Below are 11,771 nucleotides of genomic sequence, written 5' to 3' on the forward strand. Positions count from 1 at the left end.
ATATGTGTGAGGATAATATTTTTCAAACAATATACATAGTATTGATCCCTGACAAAAACAAGAGATCAAAAGAGAAAAAAGAAGAAGTGTATATATTAATTACTATGAATATATATTATTTAATCACGATTTTCCTTTTATGTTTTTATATATATTCATGTTATTATTAATATTTGTGTTTTTATTTTTTACATATTACATATTAATGTTTATATATAGATCGAAACTTTCTGTTTGAGTGGTTATAAGTGGAGTGTAATTTCCATGGTCGACCTGTCAAGAATCCTCCCGACGGACAGAAGAAAAAGGAGAAGCAAACGAAATGTCCCGACGTCCCATGTCTATATGAGCAACTCTACGAATATATGCAAGTATGATATCCCTTTATTTTAATCCATACAGATATGTGATATTGCATTTTAGTGGGATAATGCCAAGTTAGTTAAATCATTAGGAATGTACATGCGACATGCGATCTAATGATGTCAGTTCGTATGAAATGACATAAAATCTCAGTTATCATATAGATAACATGATTTACTAATAAATGGTGTCATTACTATGAAGGAAGCTTAATCAATAGTGAATTATTGGATCATATTCTACATTAATGTGTACCGGTACTGGATCAATAGTGAAACATAAGTTCTTTTTTTAGGTTTAAGCCTAACGGAAAACGTGTTCTTAAATTATAGATCCAAAATGCTTCACGCGTTAGCAAAAGGTGTTTCAGATTACCCCCTCTAATGGACCCCCTGATCCTCTCTATGGCATATGTGCTAAAGGAATTGATACACCTGTTGTGACAAGACACAAAATGTCTTGCCACATTTGATATATTGGTGATATTTGGGTTTCTTATATACCCCAAGTGTTCCAATATACAGGTTTTAAATTTTCTTGTGGTGCATCCAACGTATTTTAGGTTGCAAGAGGTGCACTCAATGATATAGATGACAAAATCACTATTGCAATTTATGTACGATTTGATAGGAAAATTCATTTCTCCGGTAGCATCTTGGAATGATTTGTGAACCTTAGAAAAAGTGCATGTCTTGCACGGATGGGTACCACATTTGAAAAAAACCTTATTTGACAACCAGGTGGGCCTAGTACTATTAGATGTTATCAGTGAGGGGGAAAGAATATTGCCAAGAGTCGGTGCCCTCCTTGAAACCACCCGACAACCATTCTTTAGGACATTTTCCAACTTGGCATCCTCATACAGTAAAGGGATATACCTTTGAATCATATCTTTGATGGCCTTAAATTGGTTACTATATTGTAAGACAAGAGTGGGTATGTGCGAATTTGAGGTGATTGATGTGTCCGTACTTTTATCTCTCTCAACAGTGGATAATAGAGAGTCCCTGCTTTTGGACTTCACTATGGTGCTAGCTCTATTTAGCGTCCACTGCTTGTAACCCCGATTAGTCAATCTATGGCAGATTTTTAACTCTTCCTTGTCAAACCCTGTTGTCAGGCTACAATTTATTTTGACCCGTGTAAATTCTCCCACGGGTATCGAGGAAATGGTGTGTTGGGGGTGGCAACTTGTGGCGTGAAGAATAGTATTGCCAGAGATTGGCTTTTGATAAATCTCTGTACATATGTGCTCACCCACTGTGGATGACAATTTAAGATCTAGAAAATTGATAGTATTGGAATCATGATGATAAGTAAATTGTAGATTAAACTGATTGCTGTTGAGATATATGAGAAAATCCGGTATGGCAGACACATCGCCCTCCCAAATGAACAGAAGGTCATCGATGTATCTGCCATACCAATGTATAGATTCCATAAAGGGAATCAGTTGCAAATAGAAAAATTTCCTCCCACCAAGCCATGACCAGGTTTGCCATGGATGGTGAGAATTTGGCCCCATGGACACTCCTCTTTTCTGTAAATAATAGTTTCCCTCAAAGTAGAAATAATTGTGCTTCATTAGAAAATGGAGCATATCTACTGCAAACTCTTGAAGTGTATCATCATAATTGCTGTATTTGGACAGGTGGTGGATTAGGGCTTGTTTCGCCACTGGATGTGGGATGCTGGTATACAAAGATACTACGTCACAACTGAGCCAAACATGGTTGTGACCCCAGACTTTATTATGAAAGATACTGAGAACATCTTTTGTGTCCCTGAGGTGACCTGGCACTCTAAAGACCAATGGTTGGAGCAATGAGTCCAGCCATTCAGATGGTCGCTCCGTGAGAGAGCCAATTCCTGATACTATCGGCCTCATAGGTGGTGGGGTGACCCCTTTATGTGTTTTTGGCAGGGCGTGTAAAATGGGGACTACCGGATGTTCCAATAGTAAGTAGCCATGTTGTTTTTGTGTGAGTGTACCGTTATTGAGACCCCTATCCAGAAGATTTTTAATAGTTTGATGGTAAATCATTGTTGGATTGTGATCTAGTTTAGTGTATGTGTCAACATCTGATAATAACTTCATGATTTGATCTACATACATGACTTTATTCATAACGGTAACACTACCCCCTTTATCTGCCATGCGTATGACAATATCTCTATTGTCACGTAAGGCTCTCACAGCTTCATTTTCTGCCCAGGTAAGGTTATGTGTTGTTTGATTTTTTAAACTCTGATCTTTGATTCTGTGCAGTTCTCTTTCTATAACCTGTTGGAACTTGTCCATAGATTCAGTCCTTGATTGTAATGGGTAATACTCCGAATTCTTAGTTGTAAATTTCGTGCTCTTGTTGGTCGTACGATTCTCATCCAATCCGGCCAGATCCTCAAGACATAAGAGGGCCTTCTGTTCTTGGAACATTAGTGATCTATACAAGCTATTTGTCATTGGTGTCCCATCAGTATACGAAGATGTCGTCGGTTCATTATCATCCATTGTCAGAAAATGTCTCTTGACAGTAAAATTGCGAACAAATTTATTGATGTCCAGGAGGGTACAGAAGACATCAAAATCGCGATTTGGTACAAAGTTAATTCCCAGGGAGAGGACCTTAATTTGTTGCTGTGTCATGGACACCGATGATAAATTAAGAACATCCATGTTACTTATGGTCTCTGATTTCTCAATCGTCGGGGCTGTATGACCTCCATGGGTTTGATGTTTCCTGCCCCCCCTCTTCCCCCGTTTTTTGGAAAAACCCGTCGTTCAGTGTCATTTTGTCGGGATTTGTGTGTATTTCTTATGGAATCTATATCAGACTCCTCCTCCGCTCCATCCGTGGTCTCCTGTTCAGTGGAACTGAAACTAACTCTATATGGGCTCGAATTCCATCTGTGCGGTCTTGATTTATTTCTCAAGATTGATTTTGCCCTGTATTGGTTATTGTATCTCTTGTTCCAATTGTACACTTCACCCCTTGCATAGTCCTGGGTATCACGTAGAAATTTAGATCTTTTAGTTTCCGCTATGCCTTTCTCCAATTGTTCAATGTGGTGAGATGTCCTCTCTTGTAACATGGAAAAATCGGGTGAGCTGGAGGATAGATGGATTTCCCCCTTTAATTTGTCAATATCCACTTGGAGCTCAGTGACTTTTCCCTGTAATAGCTACAATGCTTATCGGAGATATTGCCTTTCTCCCACAACTGCCAAAAATGAGGGAAGTCCCTTCCCAGCACAAACTCCTCATCAAGTTCCTGACATTTTATAAGTCTGTGCTGCACAGTCCCAACATCAGTTTCAAAGTCAATCAGAACGGTCTCACCCATCTCAGGATCCTTCTTCACGAACAGCAAAATGTCCGGATGCACCCTCGAGACCTCTTGGCGAAGATCCAGACTGACCAGTAGTGGAATCCCACCAACCAACACTTCACGTGTCTTCTCTTGCGCTCTCTCTGGCCTCCTGACCAGAGAACAATCAGGTGCACATCCATCCGCTCGATGGCCTCTCCAACAGCGCTCCTTTTGTTGAACAGCCGCCACATGCTGTCGGGTTGGTTGCTCCTAGCAACCACATCTGTGCGATTCAGCACACTTGTCTTTTTAACAGCTGCCCAACATTGCTTGGAACACCTTTTCCATCCAGACAATAGTCCGCTTGCAAAAATTCCCACCATGGGTCCGGATGGTTGGCCTTAGCAACGGTCCTCACAGCTTGTATCACAGGTACACATGCTCTTTGCTCTTTTCTGCAAACTGTCTGCAACACGTCAGGAGTACCCGGCATCAATGTAGCTGGCGTTGAAAGGCATCTACTTGGCTTGGAAAGCTGTGTATCCTTGGACAGTACTTGTGCCCTTAAAGACTCTCCATTTGCTTCCAACTGTGCCAGGAACCTTTGGTTATACTCCCTCTGTTTGGCATTTGCTTCTTGCAGCTCCGCATTCGTTTGCACTATCTTTTTGAGGAGTTCCTCAAGAAGACCCATTGCAATGGAAAAACAGTCTCTTTAATTGGGCTTCTGGCCCTTTAAATTTCACTGCACACTTCTTGTGCCATTTTATTGCCCAAAGCAATTCTCCGCCATATGTGACATCCTGGGGACCACTTAGCTCATGGGATCACCATCTCCCAGGTGAGATGGTTGGCACACATAGAAAGTTCACTCCAACTCCTTGAGTAAAAGGTTTAAACCAGCCACAGCTAGCTTTATTGTCTTCACAACAGCAATCAGTGGTACAACAATAAACATACAAAATAAACCCTAGGCCGTCCAGCCTCTAACTAACACATTCAGTGTCCCTAACTACGAGACACTGAGCCTTGTGCCCAGCACCTCAAAACCTTCAGTTTTACCTCACACGGTGGTGACTCTCACAGGCTAGCATGCCTGTCTTCCCCAGACTGAGAGCCCTGTGTGAACAGCACACACCTGAATTAAAGAGCAGTCTCAGGTGAAGCCTAACTAGGCTCATCAGACAGCCCAAGACATGGACTGTCTGTATGGAGTGGAAGCCCGCCCTTCTTCACACTCCAGCAAACCAGGCCCTATTCCAGGCTTTACACCCAAGCAATAGCAGAGAAACCCCTCTCTGCTGTACATGCTCAAAGGTTGCTTAAAACCTGAGTTTCTGCCCTGTCCAGTAGCTGCACTGCTACATAATATATAAGGCCCTCAAAGCCACTTCACAACTGAACTGGCCCCTGTAAAAATAGCCTTTTGAAATTTTCTTGAAAATGTGAGAAATTGCAGCTAAACTTCTAAGCTTTGTAACGTCCTAGAAAAATAAAATTATATTTAAAAAAACTATGACAATCTAAAGTAGACATATGGGGGATGTTAATTAGCAACAATTTTGTGTGGTATAATTGTTTGTCTTACTAGCAGATACATTTAAATTTAAAGAAATGCAAATTTTTGCATTTTTTTCTCTAAATTTTGGAATTTTTCACAATTGAATACTAAATATATCCAGAAAATTTTGCCAGTAGCATAAAGTCCAATGTGCCACAAGAAAACAATCTCAGAATCGCTTGGATAGGTGAAAGCATTCCGAAGTTATTACCACATAAAGTGAAACATGTCAGATTTGAAAAATGAGGCTCTGTCAGGAAAGTCAAAAGTGACCAAAGCGGAAATGGGTTAATGACCCTTTTTCTTGCTTGATTCTGAAAATACAGATAAATCCCGCTGAGAAGTACCCAGGAGTAAGGTAGTGGAGTAGGATTCTCTATAACATTCACTCAAGTAAGCAGAAGAATCTGTATTGTTTCACATAGTTCACTTATATTTAGGGTCCCGTCAGAGATATGGGGATCAGGAGAATTCAGAGTAGGTAGAGAATATGATCAAGGTTAAAAAAGTTGTCAGAAAAGGGTAGTGTGAAAGTTGTGGTTCTAAAAACTGTATCTACTGCACCTGACTGTTGGGAGTAAAAAAACAAATAAAATGCTTTCCTGCCTAATTGCTTTCACAAGGACCAAACTTGGAGAGCCATTGATAAAATAACAGAGGTTAGATCTGGTTGGGATGGTAGCGGTATGTGTCACAGGTAATGCTCAGGTGGTTCATGGTCCCATCTAGACTTTCCAAAATGTATGCTTCTTCCTACCAAAGCTGCTTTCGACAATGTGGTGGAATAAGTATACTAATCCAACTTTGTGGGAATGTCGCTAAATTTTGATCATAGAAGATTTCTTTCTCACATATCTTTGCCTATAGATTTGGTCACCATGCTCCTAAATGGTTCCTTGCTCTCGCTACGAAAATGCTGGAAGACTTATCCAATATATTCCCTCAACAGTGAAAATAGCTAGGCCCTAGCGCCCGGTAACAATCCTGATGGAGCTTGTCAAAACTAAATTGTCATGGAGTATGGTTAAAGAGGTCATCCGGGACTTTTAAAAATTGGCAGCAGGGCAGGGGATGATATAAAATAATTATCCATCAAATACACCATGTGTATATGATAGAGCACTGAGGCCCCGCTCTCCGTCTCTCTGGTCCTGGATGCTACTGCAGTGGTCACTTTTCATTCATCGGTCTAGTGCTGCTGGTTAATCGTTGGCCTTAGCGGTCATGTGCCTTTGATGGGAGCATCACCGCTAAGGCCAGTGATGAACATCGAGTTATGATTTATATAGGTCAATTAAATTATAGAGACTCTCATAAGAACCGAGGAGGGCTCCGTAGAGTGCTGTAGCAGCTTGGCTCTAATCCATGTCCAGTTACCAGTCAGCATATGTCACGAAGCGGGTTAGTGGACCCACTAGGCCGTACTGCCGTAGCGGGGAGGCAGCTGGCTAAACAACAGGAAACCCCAGCAATACAATGTCCCGCACAAGGGTACCTGGATAATCCGGACAGTGGCCGCAGCTCTGGCACTGATGGAGATGGGTGCAGCAGGTAGCGCCAAACGTGGCGGATGACACAGGTGCCGCAGGTTGCGCCAGGCGTGGCGGATTCCTCCGGACGTGGCAGATGACACAAGATGTGGCGGATTCCTCCAGACGTGGCAGATGACACAGGATGTGGCAGATTCCTCCGGACGTGGCAGATGACACAGGACGTGGCGGATTCCTCCGGACATGGCAGATGACACAGGACGTGGCGGATTCCTCCGGACATGGCAGATGACACAGGACGTGGCAGACTCAATACTATAGGCACAACACGGGAAACAGGAACAGGAACAAGGCACGGGTAACAACTGGAACGGGAAACACTAAGGGACCATTTGCGAGACAGACTGGGAAAACTAACAATGCTCAGGCAAGGATCAGAAGGCCTGGGGCCGTCTTATAGACCAGGAAATCATGGCAGTTGATGATGATGACGATTTCCTAAGTGCGGGACACAGCAGAACGGAGTGGAAGTGAGCGCTGGCGTCTCCTAGGAAGGAGATGGGGACCAGCGCTCACAGATCCATGGCTGCGGGCGTCGGGAGGTGAGTAAACCCGACGGCCCACGGCCATGGACGCTACAGCATATACTAGTTAGGTAGTAAAAAAAAAAATAGTACCTAAAATTAGGAGCAGAGGCCGTCGGTAACTCTGAGCGCCTGTAGTGTCGCTAAGCTAAATCTAGGCGGTTTCCCTTGCCAATAAAAGAAACAAAGAATACCATCTGTTCTGCGTAACTTTTCAAGAAGAGAAACCTGACTAGCAGGAAAGAGGTGCAAATTTTTTTGTAGGTAAATCATCTTAAAGATATTTATTCTGTCCAATAGAGATAAAAGAAGGGTAGTCCAAGCTTTAAACGTAGCCTCAGTAGCCTCAATGAGAGGATCCAAATTCAGCTGTCTGAACTGCTTCAAGTCTGAGGAGATCTGACCTCCTAAATATTTAAATCGCTTAACACAAAGTAATCATTAGGCAACAAAAGAGTAGAGGATGTCGGGCCCAACAAAGAAAAGAGGGCTGATTTAGCCCAAATTGAATCTTAGGCCAGAAAAGAAGCCAAACTGTTCAATCAGATCTAGCAAAGAAACCAGGGAAGGTCCAGTGACATGTCCTAGTTTATGGGGGATCCGTGACAACGCGCCCCGCATGGGTGCACCTCGTCCGTGAGAAACTGCAGTTTTTCACGTCCGAGCTTAGATATGGCTAAGGCAGGTAAAAAAAAAATAATGCCTATACTTACCATGCCACGCGTCTCTCTGCAGCCCAGCCTCCCGGGATAACGTTTCATCCCATGTGACTGTGCCTGAGATCGGCTGTAGAGTTCTGGGTAAGTAAAAGCGTTTTCTTCTGAGTTGCAATTTTTTTGTGACAGAATCACAGCTTTTTTGCTGCAAAAATAGCAACATCTGCTATTTGTTGCGGGTTTTACCTTCCCATTGAATTCAATAAAGAAAACCCACAACAGAAAGCAGAGATTCTGCAACATAAATTGACATGCTGTGGATTAAAATTACGCACCGCAGGTCAATTTATAAATTATTTTTCAGCAAATTTTTTACGCAGCGTGTGGATGAGATTTGTTGAAATCTCATCCACTCTGCTGCTACTGTATTAGCAGCGGATTTTCCACTATGAAATCCATTGCTGAAAATCTGCAGTGTTTAACAATCAGCAGAATGCCCTAAAGCTCATGCAGATTTTTTTTCTGCTGCATGTGCATGGGGTTTTGAAAACACCATTCACATGAGCTGTACTGTAATTTGAAGTGGATTTTCAGTGCGCAATCCGCACCGAAAGTAGGAGACAAATACACCACGTCTGAAGTGGCCTTAGGGTCTATTCACACAGGGTAGTCAAATCCCATTTTTTGCTACGATTTTTGCAAAATCGCAGCAAAAAAATTATTTTACTGCACTGTGGGAATATAGCCTAAAAGCACTGTTTTTTTAATGTTTTTTACCATTTTGTATGCAATATTTGTAATCGCGGCACAAATGATGCACCATTTTCCCCCCGATTATGAAAATCATGGCAAAAAAACCTCAAAGTGAATGCAGAAAACACTTTCTTTTCTACAAGTGGGGTCAGAAGAGATGTGAAGGAGGATGGGGCACTCACTAGTCTTGCAGGGTCCAGTCGGATGTGTAGAGGCGGACCTGTCGGGTGGGTAGGCTCTCTCCACACTGAGCTTCTGCTTTCATGCTGCTCATGCAGCAGCTTCCCCGAAGTCCTCTCAGTGTCTCAGTGTTAGTTACTTCGGAGGAAGGAACGGGCCCTAGTTGAAGGGTTCATTCCTTTCTCCAAGTAACTAACGCTGGGGCCCTGATAGAAATGTTTAAAGTTAATAAGAAGCGGGCGGGCCCCTTTCTTTCAGCATTGTGGCCAGGCCCCTGACTGCTGCACCAGCTGTACTGCCCTGATGGCGGCCCTGTCTGCGTATAGAGAGACTTTTTCAATGCTGTAATCCCTTGAAATGCCTTTAAAAAATGTGGACTAGCAAATGTCTACTGCAAATAACTCAAACGCCAGGGCAAACAGTTTTGGATATATCTATGTTAGTGCAAACTTTAGCAACAGGATTATCATAGAGTAATTTCATCCAAGAAAATAATTTGGGACCAATATTGGCCTTGGTCAACATCTCCAAAGATAGGGCCATTCAGAAAGAATTTAAAGTCTTGCAGGCATGGAGAAATACCACAAAGCTAGGGGATCCATCTATTTGGGCCGCATTTATATTGAGGAAGAGGCGTCTAACATTAATGTCTGCAGCTTTACCAGGTGTAATCCCACTTTGGTACGGATGGATCAACGAAAGTATTATAGTATTTAATTAAGTATTTAATTATAAAGGCACTGTGTACAAATGCGTGAGTAGACCTTATAAGACACAGGGGTGGAATGTGCCGCTGAGATGCTTCACTAATCTCAAAAAGAATCAAAATGTAGAGATAGGCAAATCAAAAAATAATAGACAACAACCTGTTAAAGTTGAAAAATATATATTCTTTGTATAAAAATTATAGTATACAAAATCACTATAAAAATAGTGCAGAAGTATAAAAAGTAGTCACCCCATATGAAGAAGTCCTTTCACTCAGATAGGCCGGTAAGATGTCTTGTTTTCTGGACTACAGATCTGGAAGACTTCAGCAGAGACCTATGTCGAGGGTGAGACGGCGTTTGACTACGCCAGGTGAAACATTTTGGGGGACCTCCCCCTTTCTCAAGCGTGTCAGGCAACATTCGGTACAAGCTTAAATAGTGAAAGTGGAGCAGCTGATTGTGTCAACAGATGCGAGTAGGAAAAACATCTTTATGTGATTTAAAATGTAAGCTTGATAACAGTTAGAGGTATATATAATGTTTTTTAATGTATTATACATTTAATTAAAACACGCATTCATTAAAACAGAGATCAAAACGTATGGTCAAAAAACCAAGGAACAAACCATAACATCAGTCAGTACACCAAAAAGAAAACACAGTGAAACGACAGTAGCCAAACACTTTTTCTAAATGAAACATAAAGTTTATAAATTAAAATGGTGTATCCTTGAAGAAATTATGGGAAACGACAACAATTGCATTAAAACCAAACTACTCCAAAGAGAAGTTTTCTGGATACACACACTTAATAGTGTTAATCCAATAGGAATGAACGAAATGTGCAACTTTGATGTTTTTCTATAAAAAATAATAAAAAATATATTAACATCTTAAACATAAGAACACTGCATTAAAATAATATACATTCTGTATTCACATATTCCGATTACATTTACTAAAGTATATAAATAATCAGGCTATCACACTGACTAGCTACATCTATTATTTTAGAGGATAGAAAATCTAAATAATATTAACATAATTGTATAATACGTTAAAAAAACATTATATATACACACCTCTTACTATTATCAAGCTTACATTTGAAATCACATAAAGATGCTTTTCCTACTCACATCTGTTGACACAATCAGCTGCTCCACTTTCACTATTTAAGCTTGCATCGGATGTTGCCTGACACGCTTGAGAAAAGGGGGGGTCCCCTGAATCGCCGCACCTGGCTTAGTCAAACGCCGGTTCACCCTTCACGTAGGTCTCTGCTGAAGTCCTCCAGATCTCTAGTCTGGAAAACAAGACATCTTACCGGCCTATCTGAGTGAAAGGACTTTTTCATATGGGGTGACTACTTTTTATACTTCTGCACTATTTGTATAGTGATTTTGTATACTATAATATTTATACAAAAAATTATATCTTTTTTCAACTTTAACAGGTTGTTTATTATTTTTTTGATGTGCCTAACTCTACATTTTGACTATTCTAAAGGGAACTTGCCACCAGCATTTTCATCATTAAATAACAATGCAATGTCAATCAGCTGCTTCTAAGCAAGATAATTTTGTGTATTAAAAGAGGCATGGACTCGCGGGACAGGGGCCTGTTACATGTAAAATCCCATCAAAAGACATATAATATTTCAATAAGGAAGGAGTGACTTGTTCTTTCATAGCTTTATAAACCTCCCTTTTGAACCCATCTGGTCCAGGTGATTCTCCATCATGTAGATTCTTGATAACCCCACTAATCTCTTCCGATGAGATATCGGCGTTAAGTAAGTCTAGTTGATGTTGTGATGGAAGGTTGATAGTGTTAAGAAAGGTCTCCCCTCCCTGGGTATCTTGATTATTATCCGAGTACAATGTTTTGAAGTAGTCACAAAGTATGGAATTAATACGTTTGGGATCACTTTGAACCCGCCCGTGATGATCTTTCATAGTTCTGATATGAGAGACAGGGTTTCTGCCTTTAGCTAGTCTAGCTAATAGTCTGCCTAATTTATTACCAGAGCGGAATAGGTCATTTTTAAAATGTGCTCTATCATCTTTTCTCTCCTGTCCAACCAGAATGTAAAATCTCGTCTTGCTGTGTTCCAAGCCTCCCTATTAAGCTCTGTGTGTGTTTGCAGGTAATTGGTATAAG

The sequence above is a fragment of the Rhinoderma darwinii genome, chromosome 1, assembly GCF_050947455.1.
Source record: "Rhinoderma darwinii isolate aRhiDar2 chromosome 1, aRhiDar2.hap1, whole genome shotgun sequence".
Taxonomy (NCBI): domain Eukaryota; kingdom Metazoa; phylum Chordata; class Amphibia; order Anura; family Rhinodermatidae; genus Rhinoderma; species Rhinoderma darwinii.